The 22453-nt window shown below is 34.7% G+C and overlaps 1 protein-coding gene across 2 annotated transcripts in view; it reads right to left on the reverse strand.

The window, feature by feature from the left end:
- LOC129748402 (protein argonaute-2) overlaps positions 1 to 17734 on the reverse strand; it is a 98088-nt gene extending 80354 nt beyond the window's left edge. Inside the window, exon 1 of one of the 2 annotated variants that reach the window (XM_055743014.1) lies at positions 16476 to 17734. The gene's annotated coding sequence lies outside the window, so the exon portion shown is untranslated. The remainder of the gene's footprint in view (positions 1 to 16475) is intronic. The other variant, XM_055743013.1, reaches the window with a different exon arrangement.
- Between the last annotated feature and the right edge of the window lie 4719 nt (positions 17735 to 22453).

Here is a 22453-nt window from a genome sequence, read left to right on the forward strand (position 1 = left end):
TATAGTTTTCCCGTTATTCAGCACGAAAGAAAAAATATCCGAAAAAACATGCCTCAGGAAAATTGCTGTAGTTCATATAATACATGTCCAAAAAAATATTTGACTTATGCATATGAAAGCTGAAGTTAATGCCTACATCATGAAGACAAGAAATATTTTTTCAAATTTTTTTTAATGAAATGGTCACAAAAAGTTCAAAAAAGTGGTCTAAAAAACCTACTTTTCATTCGACTGCTAGTAAATACTGTTTGAGCGATGGTAGAGTTTTGAAAAAAATATGACTACAAAATCTATTAAAATTCCAACATTTTGCTGTCTTTAGATTTTTTATGCAACAAAAATTGAATTTACTGGAATTTTTCAAAGTTCACTACTTTGCGCGATTTTTTTACAAATTGAAATTTCATCTGTTTTTGTGGTCCACTGTCAGGTTGTACCCGGATCATCAGTGCTTTTACTTTGTTTGGACCAATCAAGAGTATATTCATTGGAAAGCACATTTAATCTACATTCTAGTGAGGTGCTAAAATTCACGCTGTGAGATTTCACAAAAATATGAAAATTATAAACGTAAATCATTCCTGAATTTCTAGAACTACAAGCAGCGGTCCAGCAAAACGTGTTTGTTTGCTCTCCGAGTAGGTACGGTGGGTGGTTATTCGGGCAGAGAGCGAAGCCGACAGACCAAGAAATGCACGACACGCATCGTTATTTCGTCTCTCGGCTTCGCTCTCTGCCCGAATCATATTAGTTGTTAGCTTTTTGTTTTTTTGGAGCACTAGCATTTCTGAAACGGGACAAACGCGATTTTCGTCGTCGGTATTTTAAAGTTATATTTATCAGTTTTTAGCCCCGTTTTTGTTTATTTTCATTGATTAATCGACAGGAGAAATGATCCTCATTAGTTTTCCGGTGAAATTCATAACAGCCATAGTATAACATTTGCGCAATTCAGTGTTTTGTTAATCGAAAATTCGTTTCGTAAATTTGTTTCGGGCGACCGGATGGCATTTTTGTTTAAAGTTCAGTGAAAAGCTCAAGCATGACGGTAAATGGAAAGCTTTGAGAACGCTTCAATCAAAGAAGGCGTTGGTGTGAGATTTCCGAAAACAAGTGAATCTTGGAGCGCTTACCGACCGACAGATCAACAACTTTCAACTACAACGTGTATGATACGAAAATGAGCAGCGTAAATCAGGCAGCTAAGTACAATTTTTACTTTACCTAAGCTAAAACATTCTTCAGAAGTTTATTATTGTTGCTCGAATTGTTCGTGAAGATGAGAGCTTTTGAATCAACGCAAAGCTTTGAATTGACGAAAAAGAAGAGCTTTTGAAAAACTGGTTGATTTCGATTCTGAAAAACAGATGGTGCTAGCGTATGTGAAACTGGTGAAAGCTCTTAAACGCTATCGTCGAAAAATATCGATAAATTCATCGATATCTTTCCAACACGGGTTTTGATTTTGAAAAGTTGCGCACTAGGAGAGATTGCAGGTTTAGTTCATTTTACTTTCTCGCTCACCATAGTTAATTTTTTTTTCATAAGACTCGACTATGCTTTGACTTGGCTAGGACTTCATAGAAGTAGGTATCAGATTTTGGGCTCGCTCCCGTATTCAGAGGCTTTAAGAATTAGAATTTCATGCAAAATCATCAACAAACCCGTCCAGTGTAATGCTCTGAAATTGCACCGATAAACTTAACATCGATAAAATTGCAATTTAGGGATGCCAAAAAACAGTAAATCTTAGTTAGCTACTAGTATTTCAAACATTCATGCCAAAATGTATTATTTATTTTGTAGATATTTTTTTTAAAATTTTAAACTCAAAGTTATGCAAGATAGCATGTGTGTGTGTGTGTGTGTGCGTGTGTTGTGTGTGTGTGTGTGTGTGTGTGTGTGTGTGTGTGTGTGTGTGTGTGTGTGTGTGTGTGTGTGTGTGTGTGTGTGTGTGTGTGTGTGTGTGTGTGTGTGTGTGTGTGTGTGTGTGTGCAAAGGGGGGGGGGGGGTGCAAAGCAGCAAGAGAGTAACAATGGAGATTTCCTCCTCCATTCAGTTGCTTGGGAAAAGGGTACATCAGGCAAGCGTGGCGCGATCGTTCGCGTTTTTTTTTTTTTTGTTTTATCCCCGTTTGCATAATGCGTAAGAACATGTTCGCTCGTTAGGTCGTTCTTGCACTTCTCGTTATAAACGCGTGATAAAACTCAGTTAGTTGCACCGGTGACAAGAGCATTTTACGTGTATGACAATGCCAAGTTAGAACGTTTTGCTTTTCTCGTTATAAGCTCGCGTTTAAATTCGGTGAGTTGCAACCGTGCTAGGTGCATTGTACGTGTAAGACAATGCCACGTTAGGACGTTTTGCTCTTCTCATTTTCAACGCGCGATAAAATTGTGCATTGTACGTGTATGACAATCCCACGTTCAGACGTTTTAGCTCTTCTAGTTTTAAGCGCGCGATAATTTGCGGTGAGTTGCACCAGTACTAAATACGTCATGCGTGTATGACAATGCCACGATAGGACGTTATGCTCTTCTCGTTATAAGCGTGCGGTAAAAATTTGGTGAATTGCACATGTGCCAAGTGCATTATACGTTAGGACGTTAGGACGCTTTGCTCTTCTCGTCTTAAACGCGCGGTAAAATTCGGTAAGTTGCACCGCTGTTAATTACATTGTACGTGTATGACAATGCCACATTAGGACGTATTTGCTCTAAATAAAAACGCGAGGTACTCGATAGTGTGTGACGCGACGATCATTAAATATTTAACTTTGCTTTGATCACATCCCTTCCCAAAGGGAATCCAGATCTTATTTACCTTCCCCACTAACAAACCACCCTTCCTGTGACGACCGTGGAGATTTAGAGGTGTATTCGGTCTCTAGTAGCAACGGAAGTCGAACTAACAATCCTTCTCTTTCCCCGATGAACCGTAAGGACGTGGCCGGCGCCGTTATTGACCATATAAATAAGATAAGGAACCTTCGAAACGTGTACACAGAAAATGGTGAGCTAATCCCAAGCCCCATTTATTTGGATCTATGTACAATTTTGATGGTTCTTGTCAATCACGGAGTAGCAACTACTGAAATGTACGGTTTGTCTAAGCTCAAGCTCAAGCTCAAGCTCAAGCACTAGCATTTCTGAAACGCTTTGTTAAAATTGATTTTTTTAATCAATTTATTAATTATAAACATTCAAGAGAGATTATTGTCATGTTATTGCTGGATAAAAGCTAGGTATAATGTCCTTTGACCTAAGATCTGGATTTGATAAATGATCTAAAAAACTTTATAGTTTGATAATGATAAACCAATTTGTTTGAAAATGTTCAAATATTATCAAGAAAAATCTAGCATGAGACAATAACAATACCATCTTTTAATACGAATCGTTTAAAACCCCATTTTTTGCCAAATTGAAAAGCGACACCCGTCATCTAGTAAAGAGAAACCCAACAAACATTTTTTGCTGAAAAAGGGCTGAAAAAATATCTTGGTTACTTTTTAAATCAGCAACCTGGCTGAAAGAAGGCCATCAAAATTCACAAAGAAGCGTGCTTTCAGCCCTTAATCATCTGGATTTGGAGAAATTATCCAGCCAAAGTCATTAAACGTCAATTGACAGTGTGACCGAAAAAAAAATAAAAAAAATAAAATGATCGATATCTGCCCGATGTTTGGCACTCACTTTTCCCCTCTATGTTTTTTGTTTTGTTTTTAACCTGTCCCGAACTTTTAATCTCCGGCTTACTGGTCGCAAGCCGCTTTTACGCAGAACCAACCATGAAGTCTGCGGCGCGACGAAAATTTGTCGTTCTTAAACGACCAAAATGCCACTCTGCGGAAAGGAAATGTTTAATGTTGGAATGGTATTTTTTCATCTGTTCGAATCGAGCATGCAATCCTCCCAGTAAACCATTCTACCTTTTACAATTAAGGTAGTGAGAAATTATGAAAAATGGTTTTCATAAGAAAAACAAAAATAATTTCAGGTCAAAAAATCCGCCATCATGCATTGCAGTTTTACCACAGTTCATATCAGTCTGTCAAATTTCAAAGGTAGCAGGAATGGTTGAACAAAGGCTGAAAAAATGATACGTAAACTACTCTTCAACTTCTCCCATTAGCTGCACTAAAACTTCTTTTCACGCTGAAATAACACTTCAGTTTACCTTTATTCAGCCAGCAAGCTGAAACAGCCATCACGCTTTACCTCAGCTTTTGTTCAGCGAGTTGGCGTTTTTAATCAGCCAAAATGTTTGTTGGGAAATAACGATATTTCTACGTAAATTTCGTGATATTTTTTTCCTTAACTATTATTAGTAAGCAAAATTTTGATAAACAGTTAAGCAGTTGACCGATTCAATTTAAAATATTTTTCTTAAAAAAACACTTTATGCGCATCCAAATCTATGTATTTTTTGAAACAATAAAATTTGTTGGTTTACTAAAATTTTTATGGTGCAAGAATAGAAACAAACAATTTCATTTATTATAACTGGCATCCCTGATCAAGTCGAGTCGGAATACACGCTATTCACAAGTTAGACGAATTTCTCGAATTAATGCTTCCATTTTGTCCGCTAGAGGATGCTGATGGTGTCGCCTTCTCATTATATGAAGAAAATAAGTGTGGTGAATATTGTTTCAATTATATTTGCTTAAAGGCTAATGATTGAATACCATCTTGAGTTGCAATACCCTGGACCGAATCTCTCCAAATAACTTTTGTTCAGCTACTTAAAATATTACTCATTTGCCCTCATATGCCAGAATTTACACGAGCATATGGATATGCACTTCATATTTGCTTCAATTCCTGAGCTTCTAAATTCTTCATTTTCTTTAAAATTTTAATGGAACGACAAATTAAAAAAAGACAAATATGGAAGTGGATATGGTTATTAGACTAAATACTTGAAATTTGATTTTTCTGCAGACGGCTACGCAAAATAATTGCTTTGGTATCTACAAAAAAAATTGGTAAAATAGTGTATAGTGAAAAGTTCAAATCAAGCATCAACTGGTTCAACCTAATGTGAAAACGTCTAAACCATACAAAATTTCAATCTTTGTGTGTTTCTCCTGTGTAATTGAAGAAATTCTAGAATCCTGTGATTTGAGATGTTTAAAATGTATTACTTTGTTTCAAATTATATTTATATTTTCATTATTTTCATAACTGCATAACTCTGTTATTGGAGATTCGCGGGGGGATTACACAGGTAATCAAACGACCAGAAAACTGATTTACAATGGATTGTGGGTTCAAGCCAGCCGTAGTATCTCGGCAAATTTGAAATCATGATTAGGCTACTTAGGCTCCTTTTCAGGATTCTTTATTTGTTTTGAACAGTTGGACCTGTCCCAAGCCAGAGGTAACGGACCCCTTGGTTGTGCTGCAATTATTGTTTATGAGTTAAGCATGAACAATATCTGAATGCGCGATCGAGAGTTCCCGTACCGCATCGGGTCGAAAGACCTATCAGCCACTGGCACTGGTGGGTTCTCATACATACATACATACATACGTATTTAAAAATAATACAAAAAATTTGGAAAAAATTTGTCTATATCGAAAAAAACGATCATCGCTTTTTTCATAAATCATTTGTTGCAAATTTGTTACTTATATGGGAGAGTGGGGAATCATGGGCCACTTTTTTTCGTTGTTCCATAACTTCTTTATTAAAAAAGATAAAATGAAAATAAAAAATGGTATGGTTTTCTTCATTTTCAAGGTATCACAAGGTATTTTTTAAATTTTTTAATAAGTTATTTTCCCCAAATTCTGACTATTTGAAAAAAAGCAATATTTTTTGGATTTTGAAAAATGGTGGGGAATCGTGGGCCATCAATTCCAAATTGACCAAATAACATGCAAAGTTTATGAGTTGACCCAAAACTGTGATTTCCTAATTCATTTCGTTATTTTAAAGCAATTTCAGATGAAAAAATAAAAAAGAGAGCTTTGTATGATCACACAGATTCCAAAACTTGGGTCGCGAACGTTTTGGCATAATTTATTATATAGGATGGACAAATTATTTTTCATAACTCTTCATTTGGCATAAGAAAACTTAACAGATAGGTAAAACGGATTTTAAGTTCTGAATGTGTATAAAATCATAGAAATATAGGTGATTCAAGATGTGTGGCCCACGATTCCCCACAAGCTATGATTTGCAAATTGGTTGCGTTTGTGTGACGCATTGATGTTTCATCAGAAATTCCTTTTTCACGTGAAAGATCATGACAATACTAAGATCATAAGCGTATGAGTATATTTTTGTTATGCACTTTAGGTTCCCCATCGATGAAATTAGCGGGTGTTTTTTTTAATTATGTAAGTAAATTTTTCTTACTTTTTTTAGCTTGATAAATAAAAGAAGCATATGATGCGTATTTCAGTCAACAACATATAGGAATATATGCTCACGCAAAGCGACGACTATGACAGTTGGTTTGAGAATTTTATCTCAACACACATCTGAGATATTAAAAGTGGCCCACGTTTCCCCATGGCCCACGATACCCCACTCTCCCCTACATTTATTCCAATTCAAACAAAATTAAAAATCTAAATACTATGAATTATGAATTCAAGTAAAAATCAAGAAAAATAAAGTTTCAAATGCTTCATACCGTCAAACGGAGCATCAGGCAAAAGCAGGATTAGATCCAACATTTGTATTTGTATACCAAAACATTCATTCAATTTTTATTCCAATATATTGTAACAGGTAGAAAGAACCGCCTCAGGGGTGGTGACTGATTTTTTCTTGTGATATTTTTCGCTAAAACAATGTATTGATAGAAGAAACTTAAAAAAAATTTAGTGAGTATTATTGGAAGACTTTCTTTTAAGTTGTTTAATATAAGGCATTAGTTTTTCGAATTAAACAGTAACTTTTGAAAACACGTCCCAAAATTTTTATAATGGTTCGCTTAAGGTTGCCAAAACGTATACGGGCCGGGCAAATCCGGGCTATTAACTCGGGCAATATCCGGGCAAATTTCGTCAAACCCAGGAATTGCTCTACAAAATTTAAAAAAAAAATTGAAAAAAAATCATTAAACTTAACAGCAGATTTAAAATCGTGTTTTAGACTTCCAAAAAACCTTTCATGATTTTTTTCATAAAATTTGTTAAAAAATTGAGTTTTGGACGCATAAATTACCAAAAATTTACAACACAATTTGTTTTTTCTTTGCTTTAATTTTGGTAAATAAAGTGAAAAATCCGGACAAAATCCAGGCATTTTTCAATGTAAATCAGGCATCCGAATCGGAGCGAAGCTTTCTTAATTTTTTTGATTAAAAAACCAGGCAAACCCAGATAAGATCGGGCCATCTGGCAAAGCTTAGGTTAGCCACATTTGTGAAGCCTTAATTTTTTAGTAAGAAAATAGGAATTTACTTTCAGCGATGGTAGAATTTTTTTTGTTTTTCTCTAGAATCTTATAGATTTACTTTATTTGATTTGAGCATATCATAAGTTTTATTCAAATCCTTCAATGTCTTTCAAATATATGTTTAAATCAAATAAGTTGAATTTAACAAACTCTTGAGTATATTAAAAAAAATCGCTATTTCGTAAAGATAAATTCTGAGAAAAAAGGAAAAAAAAGTAAAAATAAATCAAATTTTTCAAAGTTGAAAGTAGATATTAAAATTTTGCGCTAGAATCTGATCCTTGAAATCTGCTGGATCCATATTTTAGATTTAAGTTTTGAATTTGCTTCTTGAAAATATTGGATCATTAATAATATTAAACAATACACTAAGAAAATATGGAATTCACGGCGAATTTCTTACGTTAAAATAACATGTTTTGTTTTTCAAAATCGTGTTTAGAAAAAAAAACAATTGCTTAAATTAAATTCTGTGGATTTTTTTTAAATCTGTTTTTTTTATTAAACAAAACTTGCAAAATATACTCAAATTCTACATAAAACCTTAATTTTTAGCTGAATAGTGAATACAAATTGTTAACAATATTCAAAATTTTGAAATTGAATTAAAAACTACTGTAAATCTGCAATCTCTTGCGATTTGAATTCCACATTTATTCTTGTGATTTAATTTATAGTCATCTTGATATTAAACTAATCTATTAGCTGAATCTGAATTATGAATCAGAATTCAAAATTTCAATTTTAAATCCTTTGATTATGAATTTCTAATTATGTATCTAATTCTGTTTCCAAGGATTAAAAGTTTGAATTCTGAATAATGGGTTCTTATTTTCTTTTTTCATATTCGATTTTTTTTATCGAACTATTGAAAATGAATATGAGCATGAATCAAATTTTGAATGAAATTCAAAATCTTATTTGAACCAGTTTTTCAAAACAGTATTTCATTTCTAATTTCTAATGATGATTCGAACTGTAGATCACGAATTCTAAACTGGATACAGAATCGCAAACATGAAAACCGAATTAAAATTTTGATTTAAGTAACCAGAACTTCCGGAATGAGTTATACATTTTTATACATTTTTCGATGCCGTAGAAAACTTTACCCAGTATGACGGATTGACTTAATGATATCACCCACAAACTTTATATTGCTTTCATTATCCTATACCAACACTGTTGGTGTAAAAATATTTTTCGTACAATCACCAATTATTTTCAAAATGTGACCCATTTCCCCACAAAAAAAACACCAATTATTTATAAATAAATATTTTTATTATTCACTTACCAGTCTGGGGCAAAATTTAACAAATTGAAAATCAGAACTAAGTCTGATAAATCTCGTTCCCTGATGCTGGGATATGATTGTTTTGCATTATGCGTTTGTTAACATTCAAATTTTATCCATCCTAAGCTTTATTTTCATGATTAAGCTAATAGAATATTTGTAGTATTTCTTACCCCAGCAAATTTACACTTTTCCTTAAAAATATTATTGATAGAAAAATGATAAACTTAGTTCGAACAAAACAAAAAATTACTGTAATTGGTGCTTTATACGTTATGACATCACAAATGTATCGAAAACTATAAATTTTCAAACGTTTTCATTTGATTTTTCATTAATAACAGAGTTTGTTGCAACTGACCCCTTTTTCTTAGTAGGGTGAAAACTGCATGTTTTTGAAAATTCAAAACTCACTGGTAAAACCAATAATTTTTCTGACTACGTCAATTTGGTGTCCCATCAACCTTAAAACTTTTGATGTACAAGAGGTATGATTATCTGTAGGCATTAAGATTTTAGATGCCATTGAAGTTGAAAAGTGTTGTATGTACGTGTAGTAGACGGTACCTCAGAATCTGATTCTGAAAGGATTTGAAGAATCGAATCCAGAATTCATCTTAATATAACGCTATTTTCGAAACACGATTCAGTTAAATGAGATAGGGTAAGTGTGGACGATGGCAAACTTTTAATGCAGAATGTTCAATTTACTTGTAATCTATCCAATAACTGTCAAAAAGATACGATTCTGAAAATAACGGATGTTCATAGCGACTTTTTGGGAATTTTCTATTTTCAACTACGATGTCGAGTTGATGTGTATCTTTTTCAATTGCAAATTTCTCGTAAACTAGCTGGCTCTTGACGAAATACTCTACATTGAAACAATCTTTAAATATAAAAAAAAAACAGTTAAGAAAAGAAACGGCGGTTGAAGAAAAAAAGAGTAGGGGAGAGTGGGGTATCGTGGGCCATGGGGAAACATGGGCACTTTTAATATCTCAGATGTGTGTTGAGATAAAAATCTCAAACCAACTGTCATCGTCGACGCTTTGCGTGAGCATATATTTCTATATGTTGTTGACTCAAATACGCATTATATGCTTCTTTAATTTATCAAGCTAAAAAAAGTTAGAAAAATTTACTTACATAATTTAAAAAACACCCGCTAGTTTCATCGATGGGGAACCTAAAGTGCATAACAAAAATATGCTCATACGCTTATGATCTTAGTTTTGTCATGATCTTTCACGTGGAAAAGGAATTTTTGATGAAACATCAATAACTCACACAAACGCAACCAATTTGGAAATCATTGCTTGTGGGGAATCGTGGGCCACACATCTTGAACCACCTATATTTTTATGTTTTTATACACATTCAGAACTTAGAATACGTTTTTCCTGTCTGTACAATTTTCTTATGCCAAATGAAGAGTTATGAAAAATATTTTGTCCGTCCTATATTAGAAATTTAGCCAAAACGTTCGCGAGCCAGGTTTTGGAATCTATTCGATCATACACAACTCTCTTTTTTATTTCATCATCTGAAATGGCTTTAAAATAACGAAATGAATTAGGAAATTACAGTTTTGGGCCAACTCATAAACTTTTCATGTTATTTGGTCAATTTGGATTTCTAACGATTCCATTTTTCAAAATCCAAAAAATATTGCTTTTTTTCAAACAGTCAGAATTTTAGAAAAATAACTTATTAAAATTATTAAAAAAATACCTTATGATACCTTGAAAATGTAGAAAACCATACCATTTTTTATTTTCATTTTATCTTTTATAATAAAGAAGATGTGGAACAACGAAAAAAAGTGGCCCACGATTTCCCACTCTCCCATATATTTACAAAAAAACTAAAATTTTATCTCCAAACCCTACCTGGGGTAAGTAGGACGGCTTTATACAGACTTGATGTATACACATTTTTTAAATTTTCTGTCCTTAATTCAATACAATTTACCTATATTTAGCATTCGGATAATGAAAAGTTGGGTAAAGTACTTGTTTGTTCTTAAATAGGTATGTATTTTCGATACACTTTTTTTTCCTTTTTCATAGGAATTTAACCCATTAAGGTCATTCTTCCTCGAATTTTCGACACACGAACATAAATTACACACAATAATCATTGAAAGATGCCTTACTAATAGTACCATGAACTTTTTTCAAAATTTTGGACTGTTCGAACAATAGGTTAAGTAAAGTATCCAACCAAGAAAACACAAGTTTGTTGAAAATTTCCTGAGAAATCAAAAGGAAAATCTACCGTTCCGACTTACCCCAGAAAACGGGGTAAGTGAAGACACCAGCAGTCCATAACAATTTACGTGATAACTTTTCCCGCTTTACATCTAAACAACTTGTCCCGCATCACATTTAATGTAATTTTATCAAAACTGATCCACTGCTGATTTATATGATTTTTTTAAGTTGAACTATACGAAAAACCGTCCCCCCTTACCCCGGTGTACATTGTACCTTGTTTTACCAAGCCACTCCCTAGATTACGGAAAATTCCGCAACATGGATGGTTCTGAAATCTGGAACGATAGTAAACATGATCCTAGATAATCAATAATGATTAGCAAAGCCAATTTATGTTAAAAGTAACTTTACATTTCCGAAATATGGAGGTATTAAACAAGTCCACCTCCTACGACAAAAATTATTTCAAAAAAAACGAATACAAAAATTATTTCAAAAGCATTGGCGAAACTGCTATTAACTTGAAATTAAACATCTTTGGAAATGTACATCATCATACATCCTATTGAAAAGGAAACATTTCTCGCTTTCCCTTTCACTCGAAATATTGCGACATTCCATCAATCGAGCTTATGTGTTCCTGGAAAATGTGACACAAAGGATGGTCGCGGTAACTCGGCAGAACCACCGTCTCTGTGAAAAACCATCACCAAAAGACCACTTGCTCGATTTCCACTTTTCCATTTACCAATTCACTGATGGCAAATGAAAAACTAACCAACATGGCGTGGCCTTAGCAGCGATACAAACAAAGTTGACATTGAAAAATTCAGGGTTTTCCATCCACATCAGAAACTTGCTCCCGTGGGTGGGCATCTCATTTGGTCACTCGTTGCTGGAGAGATTACAAGACTAGATCGTCATTTTCACTCGCTATTGTGAGTTCCGTTTAGAAATTACTATCTCTATCCATCACAGCAGATGCTCTCTGAAACAATCTAGTCAAATAAGGGTTTGGACAAGGATCTATTTACAAAAGTAGATATTCAGTTGTATATTATAAAACCCAATAAAACACTATTAAACACTTTAAAACAAAAATCCAGCGAGAAAAATAAAATTAAAGAATCGAATTCAAAGTGCTAGTTTAGTTCAAAATTAGTGTTTTAAAAATACCGAAGCATCACTCGTGTTGGGAAAAGGTGGTAGAAATTTTCACACTTGTAGCACATTTTAAAAACTTTACCATGCAAAAGTATTTTCAAGATCTTTGGGCGTTGTATTTTTTTACAGCACTATTTTTTGTATTTCAGCCGTACAAAAAAGGGGACTCGTAAAATTATTTTGCGCCTTGGAACCTGATAGTTTGTTCATGTGCTCGTTTTATAAATCATGTTCCATGTTTGAAATTTACGATATTTACCAAAGTTTTCTTTGCTCAAGCAAAATCAGCGGTAAGTTTTTGAATAATATTCTTCGTTATGATTCGTTATTATGACGACACATTTGAATTGTTCGGTTACTGTGTCAGTAGACTGACACAGTAGACTGAGTCGATTTGGGGTCATTTTTGAATTTCTCAAACCCTGGGGTCTTAAAAGCTTCGTTTTGTTTCAAGACTCATCCATGATTTTTTTGCAGAATTTTTAAGTAACGTTTACATGAGTAAATTTGGACTTTTAGGTTTGTATGGGAAAATTTGATATTTTGTACTGAAAAATCATCATCATTTTTGTTTCTTCTGTGCAACAGAGCCTGCTAATGGTTCTTGTGCCAATTTATAAATTCTTCAAAGGAAATTTTCCACTGAACGACTTTGTAGAAGACCGTGACTTCGTATCTTATTAGACAAAAAAGTTATAAGCTGTTTAACAGGGGTATGTCTTTTAGCATTGAAAAACAATAAATTTAATTGGCAGACTGGATACGATTTTGAAGAAGCAAAGTAACCGTTGCATTTTGATGGACGATGAAACTTATTGCAAACTGGACACAGCTGCTCTTCCTGTGCCGCATTTTTTCAACGCAATTGTTGGTTAGGTACCTCATGATACGCGATCCATTGAAATCGAAAAGTTTGGCAAAAAGTGCTTGTTTGGCAAACTATCTGATTTTGCGGAGAAAGAAGGTCACCATATTTCACAACAGGTACCATCAATAATGAAAATTATCGTAAGGAATGCATCGAAAAACGCCTTGTTCCTCTTTATCGTCATCATACAAGCCCACCATTGTTCTGGCCTGACTTTGCTTCCGCACACCACGCTTCAGCTACTCTCAAACTACTGAAATCCTTCAAGATATGTTATGATGTCTCTACACTTACCTACTACAAGTCTTGGACAACCCAGACAAACCAGAGAATTTTACAGTAAGTTTCATTTAATGAAATTTGTTTTGCATCGCATAAGGAGAAAACATTTCAGAAAAAAATAATAAAAGTGATATTCTCTTAGCACATTTTCTCGTTTTTGTTTGTTTTATTTGGCTTGGTTTTGGCTTTAAATTTTCAGTTCATTCGCTTCTTATTTTAGCGTTTTTGTATACAAGATTTCAAATTAAAATCCGGGTACGGCATTCTTATTTTGAAAGCTTGTAAAACTCCTGTTGATAACTTTGTATAAAAAGTAAACTGTTTAGAATACAGGACTTTTGAAATTCGAAAAAAAATTTATTTGAACCTACTTGTGGTTTTACACTGAACCCAAATTCACTCTTGAAATACACATGATTTTTCACTTAAAACAAGGTTCCAGTGATTTTCTTCCATTCAAGTGCGACATATACATTTCACTTGGCAGTCACTTAAATTTCAAGTGAATTCATCCACATTCACTTCAGTCGTCACTTGAATTTGAAGTGAGAAAAAATATTCACTTCCCCTTCACTTGAATTTCAAGAGAATGTCGGTTTGTAATTGTGTTGATTTTAAGAATTTAAAATGGAAAATTCTAAAGAGCAGCGTTTAAAGCTTAATGCTGGATTTGGATTTTTTCAATTCTTTACTAGGCGATTTTGGCGGTAGTTTGTGTTAAACGTGATGTAAGAAAAAGTTATTTAAAGGTGTTATTGTGAATTTAAATATTTTTTTTAGAAAAGTCGCTGGTGAACTGGCAACAAAATATAGATTTTCGACAATCCAGTACTTCACTCTTCTTTGTCGGAAGTCTTTCGGAAGTGGGAAGTCCGAACTTCCGAAGTAAAATTTAGTGCTGGCGCTATTATATCATGTTTCAGCTTGTGGATTAAACTGGACAGATTTTCTGGTTTGCAGCAGGGAAGCTTTTGAAGTCGCACTATTCGCAGTAGCCGATCTGCCTTGGGATTAAGATGGAATTTTGCAATCAATAAATTTATGGCGAAAACGTAATGTAAGTATTTGAAATCGAAGTGGTGTTCTATAAATGTTCTTTATTTCAAAAAAGGGAGAGATAATTAACTAGAAACTTACTTAGAAATTCAGATAAATTTCACTCGAACGTCATAGTGTAATTTACTTGACCGGTCACTTAAGTGAATTCAGTTGACCCATCACTTAAAATTCAAATGAAATTACGTATGGTGAGAATTTACTATAGATGTCACTTATTTTTTAAGTGAAAATTATTTTGCGTGTGGGATTTTTTTTAATATGTCTTTATTAGTCTTTTAATCACTACATTTAAGTTACATTATTAAAGTAAATTAAGTGTTTAGATCAATTATGATCAGTTCAACTCTTTGATTCAGTTAATTCTAAACATTGTTTATTTGATTTGAATATGCTATAGCAATAAAGTATTTAAAAAATAGGAGAATATCCTGTAGAGCAATTCTCCTATTGTGGTTTTAGGATAATTTTTGTTTCTTAGAAGGATCATTTCTTTGAAATAGTTCAGTAAATTATTGTTGAATTATGTATTCCTGATATACACTAAGGGTTTTTTACGCAGTTTTCTTGCGCGGTATTTTTTACGCGATTTTCGGAATTTACGCGGTATTTGAGAGTATTTGAGTCCTTTCCAAAGAAAAATATTTATAATCTTTTTGAGACTTAAGACATGAGACTTAAGACTTGAGATATGAGACATAAAACATTAGACCCGAGACCTAAGGTCTGAGACCTGAGGCCTTAGACCTGAGGCATGAGACTTAAGACCTGAGACATGAGACATAGTACATGAGACCTGCAACCTGAGACATGAAACATGAGACCTGAAACATGAGACTTTACCTGAGACAAAAGACATGAGACTTCAGACCTGAGACATGAGCCATGACACACACCAGGTCTCAGGTCTCAAGCCTCAGATTTCATTCTTAGTTCTCAAGTCTCTTGTCTGCGGTCTCAAGTCTCAAGTCTCATGTCTCAGGGCTCAAGTGTCAGGTCTGAAGACTCATGCCTGAAGTCTCATGTCTCAAGTCTCAGGTCTCAAGTCTTATGTTTCATGTCTCAGGTCTCAGGTTCCAGGTCTCTTGATTCTTGTCAAGAGTCATGTTTCAGGTCTCAAGTCTCGAGTCTCACGTCTCTTGTCTCAAGTATCAGGTCCAAAGTCTCAAGTCTTATGTCCTATGTCTCTTGTCGTAGGTCTCATGTCTCAGGTCGAAGGTTTCAGATCTAAGGTTTCAGGTCTCAGGGCTCAAGTCTTAGGTCTCAATGTTATTATCAACGCCATTGTCAATGTCATATCATGTCATTCATGTCAGGTCCTTTCTTGTCCCAGCTTCAAGTTTTTTTACATGGTTTTCTGCAATTAGCACGGTTTTTTTATGCGGTTTTCGGGAATTAACGCTGTTTTTTACGCGGTACGCATTACCGCGTTAAAAAAACCTTACTGTACTTAGCTTAGCTTAGCTCAGCTTAGTTGACTACTCATATCCACCTTAAATCATTGAACTTGAAGTGTTTGGATATGATCATCTCTTTTAAATTTCAAATAACATATTTGATTAGACTTTGTTAAACTTACGCACTTCAAGTTCCATAATCGCTGGCGTGGCTAAGCAGAACAAGTTCTACCTCGCCAATGGTTGCTACTCCGTGATTGATCGAGGCCATCAGCTTTGTGCAAGGGCCAAAAGAATGGTGCTTGGGACTAGCAGTTCATTCACAATGCACAAAACTCATGCTTTCACTTTGAAAATGATCAATAACGGCGCCGGCCACGTCCTAGTAGTCAATGAGGAATAAAGGAGGGATTGTTAGTAGGATACTTCATAGGATCAATTAACAACCTTTTGTCCCTTTGTATTCCAAAGATTAAGTTTAAAAAATTCAGAAACAAAGGTAAGCCAATATCACCATATATAGAAAAAAAACCTTACTGTACTAGGAAAAAACTCAATAACTTACTTTTGTTTTCTTGGTTCTATATATATTTATCATTCGTTTTTGTTATTAGAAAAATAATTTAGTTATTTTGTTATCATAGACTGGAAAAACAACTTCAAGAGGTTATTTTTAGTTATTTAGTTTCTTGAGTTTCGGGGATTAATAAGACTTTTCTTCAATAGTATTAGTAATTTATGCTGTGTGTTCTTCTGTGTTCAAAACTTACCTTCAAATTCACAGACGCCTTCGGAAAATTCCACTCGGTGATCCTTGAATTAATCCTCAGTTAAACGCAGTCACTAAATTTTACTTAACCCTTCAATTTAATTCCCGAAAACTCTCCCTCTCTCGCACCTGTGAGGATCTCACGTTTCCTGAGCGCTCTTGCACCCACTCTCTCTTTTCAACCACGACAGCACTCAATTTTCCACAAGTATGATGAGATGCACTCACACCGGGCGCATCATTTGCTCTTGAAAATAACCGGCAGCGGCAGCAGTACCACACGGCAATTGCGAAAGCCCGAATCTCCCCCGAAAAATTATTTGCACAAATAGCCCAACAAAAACACTATCTTCATAGACGTATACGGACGATTCTCACTCTCCGAATTCTGACTTTCTGCGTTTTACTTATCACAAACGTATACACACCAAATATTATTCTCAATTATATGCGATTTTGTTTTATTTTTGGTTGCTATTCTTGCTTTCGGTTGGTTTATTTTTTACTTATTTTGCACACGCTTTGTGAAAACTTTTTTATTTTTCCTTTTCTGCTTGTTCAGCTATCGTTTACTTTTTTTCCTTCGTGTTATTGCATTGAAATCGCAAACAAAATGACTGGGATGCACTAATTTCGAATCGAATCGGTCTCCCGCTATGGGCTTCCCGTAATTTTTCACACTCAAACACAGAGAATTCTGGATAAACACCAAACACTAATCTGTAAGCCAAACCAATACACAATGTATAGTTGCAGTACAATTACATATGTACATTTAGCAGAGATTTTTCCTCATTTTGCGCAATATTTTTATTTTTGCAATGTTGCATTTGCTTTAGTATTTTATAACTTTTTTCAATATATCGTCAAAGACCCACGAGGCGTATGGCACCGATAGAAAAAAAAATTGATTCGGATTAACCCAAACTTAACACGTAAGCACAAATTCCGATTACACACCTTCGAAAAGGCGGTCACATTTTCGGTCGCTTATCGAGAACGAAAAAAATGCCCGCAAACGCGCAAAAACAAAATAATAACCATTTGCAATGATGCCTGCGTGCCAGTAGTGGACCAAATTAAACATTCAATCACTTCGCGTGAATCTCCGAACCGGGAGCAGCTCGCTCAAATTGTTGCTGATCCAAACTGCACTCTGTCCCAACGCGAACTGAGCCGTGATGTGCTCTTTCACGGCGGCTGAACTCCCCCAGAATCGCCAACCAGTGAGCCAACAGCAGGGTGAGCGAGCAACTATGACGAGTTACATACAACAGCAGCACAGCACAACAATTGCTTCGACATGTTTGAGAGGGGCCACCCGTTTGGGGGGAGCTCTGAGCAGCTCAGAGAACAAGGGGGGAACCGGCAATTTTGCACAAACCTTGTATTGTGGTCAATCTGGCTGGGTTGAGCTAACGAATATGCGGAGTATCGGCGGAAGCAGCAAGGGGGGATGAGATTGTAGATGTGTACCTTCTTTGTATTTTTTTTTACGAATTACACAGGTATCGAAGAGCTCCTTGATGGGGAGCCCATTGGAGCTGTCGCTCATTTATTCTTGCTCAGTTTGGTTTCGTCACAGGGGACACTTTTCACTGCTGCGAAATTCCTTAGTGACATCACTTCGTCACTTAATTTATAGATTATTTCCGAAGTCGTTTATCAATAGATAGCCATAGCTTAAAACAATACATTTAGGCCTACAAAAAACTAAACTCTTGAGTCCTTTGGACTATCGAGTAAATTAAAATATAAACTCGGCTGTTTTTCTATGGCCTCTCCTCCACATTTGTTAATAAATAATTCAAAAAATTTGTCACAGTGATAATCAGAAAATGTGCAGCTGTGAGTGAGTGCTTGGTTGTTTCCACTTATCCAAAAACATCTAACAAATTAAGAATTTTGTTTTAGCGTCATTTTGTTTTTACAGTTCAATTTGTAATTATGTATTTAAAATTTTATTTGAAAGTATGTGTTGTCATTAAGAAAAACATCACCATTACCAACTACATGTCTAAATGGAGATGCCAACTATTATTTTTTTTGAGCATTTGAAAAAATATTTGGAAAAGTCTGGATGGCGAACTTTATAGGTAACGACTTTAGTGATTGATGATTAGTGATGCGTCGCATTGGTAACCGACACGCATTTTCGTAAACCATAATTGAACTTTTAGATTGCATATTTGCCCTATTCGGAAATTATTTGCAACTTGGGTGGTGCGGAAGGTGGAAATAAAGCGACTAGGGCGTATCTGAAAAAAACATAGTTGTACTCTCTCGATATTCTTCGCGTGCACCCATGATATGGGTCAAAATTGGCACATTAAAGTTAAAATTGTTACACAAGAGCACAATACATCGATTTATACTGTGAACCATAAAATTGCGGATTCTGCAGTCGTATAAAACCAAAAACTGCAAAATACTGGCTACTGCCTTGAGAATATGCTGGAAATTTGAGCCTCCTGCAAAAAGTAATTCCACGGTCCTAACTAAGCATCCATGTTCGGTTTTGATCCGGATGGTTTGTTTACTTAGTGGTGAAAATTTCATCAAGATTGAAGCAGTCAGTCAAAATTTATGGACGATGGAACGCGAAAGGTGAGAGAAAATTCTGGGGTAAAGGGGTAAAGATCGCGAAATTCCTGAAATATCCAAAATCGACTGTAAATTCGGTGCTGTAACGTTAACGGGGGACCCTTACGGTGGATCGAGCAAAACAAACCAGGCGTAAAAGTGGAACATATGACCGGAAGCTGCGAGCAAAGGTAATTCGATCAGTTCACAATAATCCTGGAATCTCCTTGCGTGATTTGGCGAAAAAGTTCAAGACGAACCACAGTACAGCTCGACGAATTTGTTTACGAGAAGGCTTGCGGTCATATTATGCAAGCAAACGCCCTAACAGGACGCTGAAACAAAACCTGGTTGCCAAAACCAGGGCAAGGAAGTTGTACGAGAAAATGTTGACCAAGTACAACGGATGCATTTTGATGCACGACGAAACTTACGTCAAAATGGATTTTGGACAAATACCCGTTAACAAATTTTACCTTGCGAAGCGTAAAGGGAATGTTGCGGGTAGATTCAAGTTTGTTTTCACAGATAAATTTGCTCGTAAGTTGATGATTTGGCAAGGGATCTGTGGTTGTGGGAAGAAGACTAAGGTTTTCATCACTGGGGACACAATGAATGGAAATGTTTACAAAGAAGAATGTCTCCAGAAGAGGGTTTTGCCATTCATTCGGTCCCACAAAGGTCCGGTGAAGTTCTGGACGGACCTGGCAAGCTGCCACTACAGCCGGGATGTCGTTAAGTGGTATAAGGAGAACAAGATCGATTTTGTTGAAAAAAGTATCAATCCACCAAACTGTCCGGATTTTCGTCCCATCAAGAAATTTTGGGGAATAGTTAAGGGCAAACTGAAGAAATGTGGCTGAACCATGAAAAAACCCGCTCAAATGGAAAAGTGGTGGAACAAGATGGCAAATGAGGTTACCAGCACACAGCAAAAATTATTTCCTGTAAAATTACAAAAATGTCCTGTAACAAAAAGGAGCAGGACATTTACCATAATTTTATAGGTCGAAAACATGATTACGTGACATTTAATTTTTAGTGTACTTTTTTACAGGACATTTGCTATAATAATAAATGAATCTTCGTTAACTTTCAAGGACAATAATTTAAAATTACAGGTTTTGTTAATTACAGGTGATTTATTTTAAAGGTTGCAGTTTTCAGTGACACGTAATAGTCAAAATTTTTTTCTGTGCAGTACTGTGCGGAAAATGATGGGTGGTATCACAAAAAAAGTTCGAAAATTCATCCGAAAAGCTGACGAATGATTTTTATGTATTTTTTTCCTTAAAGTGGAATAAAAACCCTACAAAATGACATTTTTACTTTTGTTGTACGTTATTTCTTTGCGGATAAATGATCTATTTTATCCAACCAGATTTTATGTGAAACAGACTTTAAGTTCGAATACAAATTAAAATAACGGTAATTCAAAATCAACTGGACAGATTTTTTTTACTCAAATGGAAAGGTAATTCAATAATGGTCAATCACACCTTTTGTTTAGGATTTTTTTTTTACCTTAAACCAATTATATGAGCTTCAGCGGTTTCTCGAGTCCACCGTACGCGGCACGCTCCTCTATTGTTGAAATTTCGTTCTCCATAAGAATGCTGACGATTTTTATAAAGAGTCAGTCAAAATAGGTTTCCTGTATTTGGCCAAGGCACTTTTTTTTTATTCTGTGTAAAATCTATATATATATATCTATTATATAAAATTCTCTTGTAACGGTGTTTGTAGTACTACTCCTCCGAAATGGCCCAAACGATTCAAATGAAATTATTTTTAGAATATTCTGTAGCCATGCGAATCGGTTTATATCGAATAAAAATAACAGAAAGTCGCATAAATTGTCCGCAATAAGTAAATTTGTAGTTTTTTGAATGAAATGAAAGTCATGGCTTCCATTTTTTCGAGTTTTTTTTTTCCTTTGGGCTGTTTATTTTTCGTCTCCAAGGTCGAGGCGTCGTGACCTGACGTCGTTAGAAGATAGTAACCATTGCATAGCATACTGATCAGTGAGAGTATTTTGGCGCGTATTTCTCAACCAAGCATATTTTCAATGCAAGTGGTGGCGATATGATGCTTTGATGTGATTTTTTTTGTTCTTGATTCCTAGCTCATTTCTACAGCACATGGTTATGAATGACGCCTAGATGTGACTCAGGTTGACATTTTGCTGATCGAATACAACATAAAATATTTGTTTTGCCAAAATCTGAAATTGAAACGTCAGGCATCCATTTTTAGAGATTTTCTTTTCTTCGAGAGGTTTGTTTTTCGTCTCCATGGGCGAGGCGTCGCTAGCAAACGTCGTTGCAAGATACCAAAGCATACTGTTCATTGATCGCTGGAAAAATTTAAAAATTAGGCGCCTATTTCTCAACCAAGTACCCATATTCCTTTTGCACGTGGGGGCGATATGCAACCTAGATGAGTTTTTTTTTTTTCTTGCTTATTTGTACACAGCACATGGTAATATATAACGCCTAGATGTGACACGGATTGATATTTTATCGATCGAATCAAAACCATATAAACGATTTCAAATATTAAAACCATTTTTAATTCGTGTTAATTTAAGTAGTAAATTGTTGTCCAAAAAATATGAATTTGGTAAAGATAAATATGAAATAATGTTATGACACATTGCGGACGTTTGAAAATAAGAAATTGGGAAGCTTTACATTCAATTTCGTATAATCCAATACGCCTAGAACGCTAGACACAATAACTGAACAAGAATCTATTCTATTCTATTTTGTGTATTTATAGAAGATTTTAACCAACTTGGTCATTCGTCCTCTCAACAAGAGTCTGTTCTTTGAAATAGATTGGATATGATTGAAGCCTTTTAAAACTGAATGAACTATTTAATTTTTTGCAATTGAAGTTATCAATAAAATAATCTACGTTTTAATGACAAAAAGTGAGGATATGCATTTTCTGGAAGAATTTTCAAATAAGAAAGTAGACTAGAGCAAGTGCAAACTATCAACTTTTACAAAAAATTTATACATTATTTCTTCATCTAAATAATTGTTGGGCCCAAAAAAAATTTGAATAAATAAACTTAACTCTTTTTTTTAAATCATTCACCAAAAAACTGTTTACACGTTAACACAATTCAAGTACAAAGTTAACATAAAAAGTGTGTTTTTGTTTTACATAGTTTGGCTATATAGGAGAGACTTTTGATTCACTTTTTTGTTGAAAAGTTTATTTGTGATTGATATTCCAGGGGCAGCAGATTTTTATGATGAACTTTTAATATGACCTGAAAGTGTTAAAAATTATATTAATTCCTGTAATTTCTTAGGTGGAATAAGTGAAAACGCGCCATTTAGCTATGAAACATCTACAATTTAAGAATTTTATCTCCAAAATGGC

Source organism: Uranotaenia lowii, chromosome 2 (genome assembly GCF_029784155.1).
Source record: "Uranotaenia lowii strain MFRU-FL chromosome 2, ASM2978415v1, whole genome shotgun sequence".
Taxonomy (NCBI): Eukaryota; Metazoa; Arthropoda; class Insecta; order Diptera; family Culicidae; genus Uranotaenia; species Uranotaenia lowii.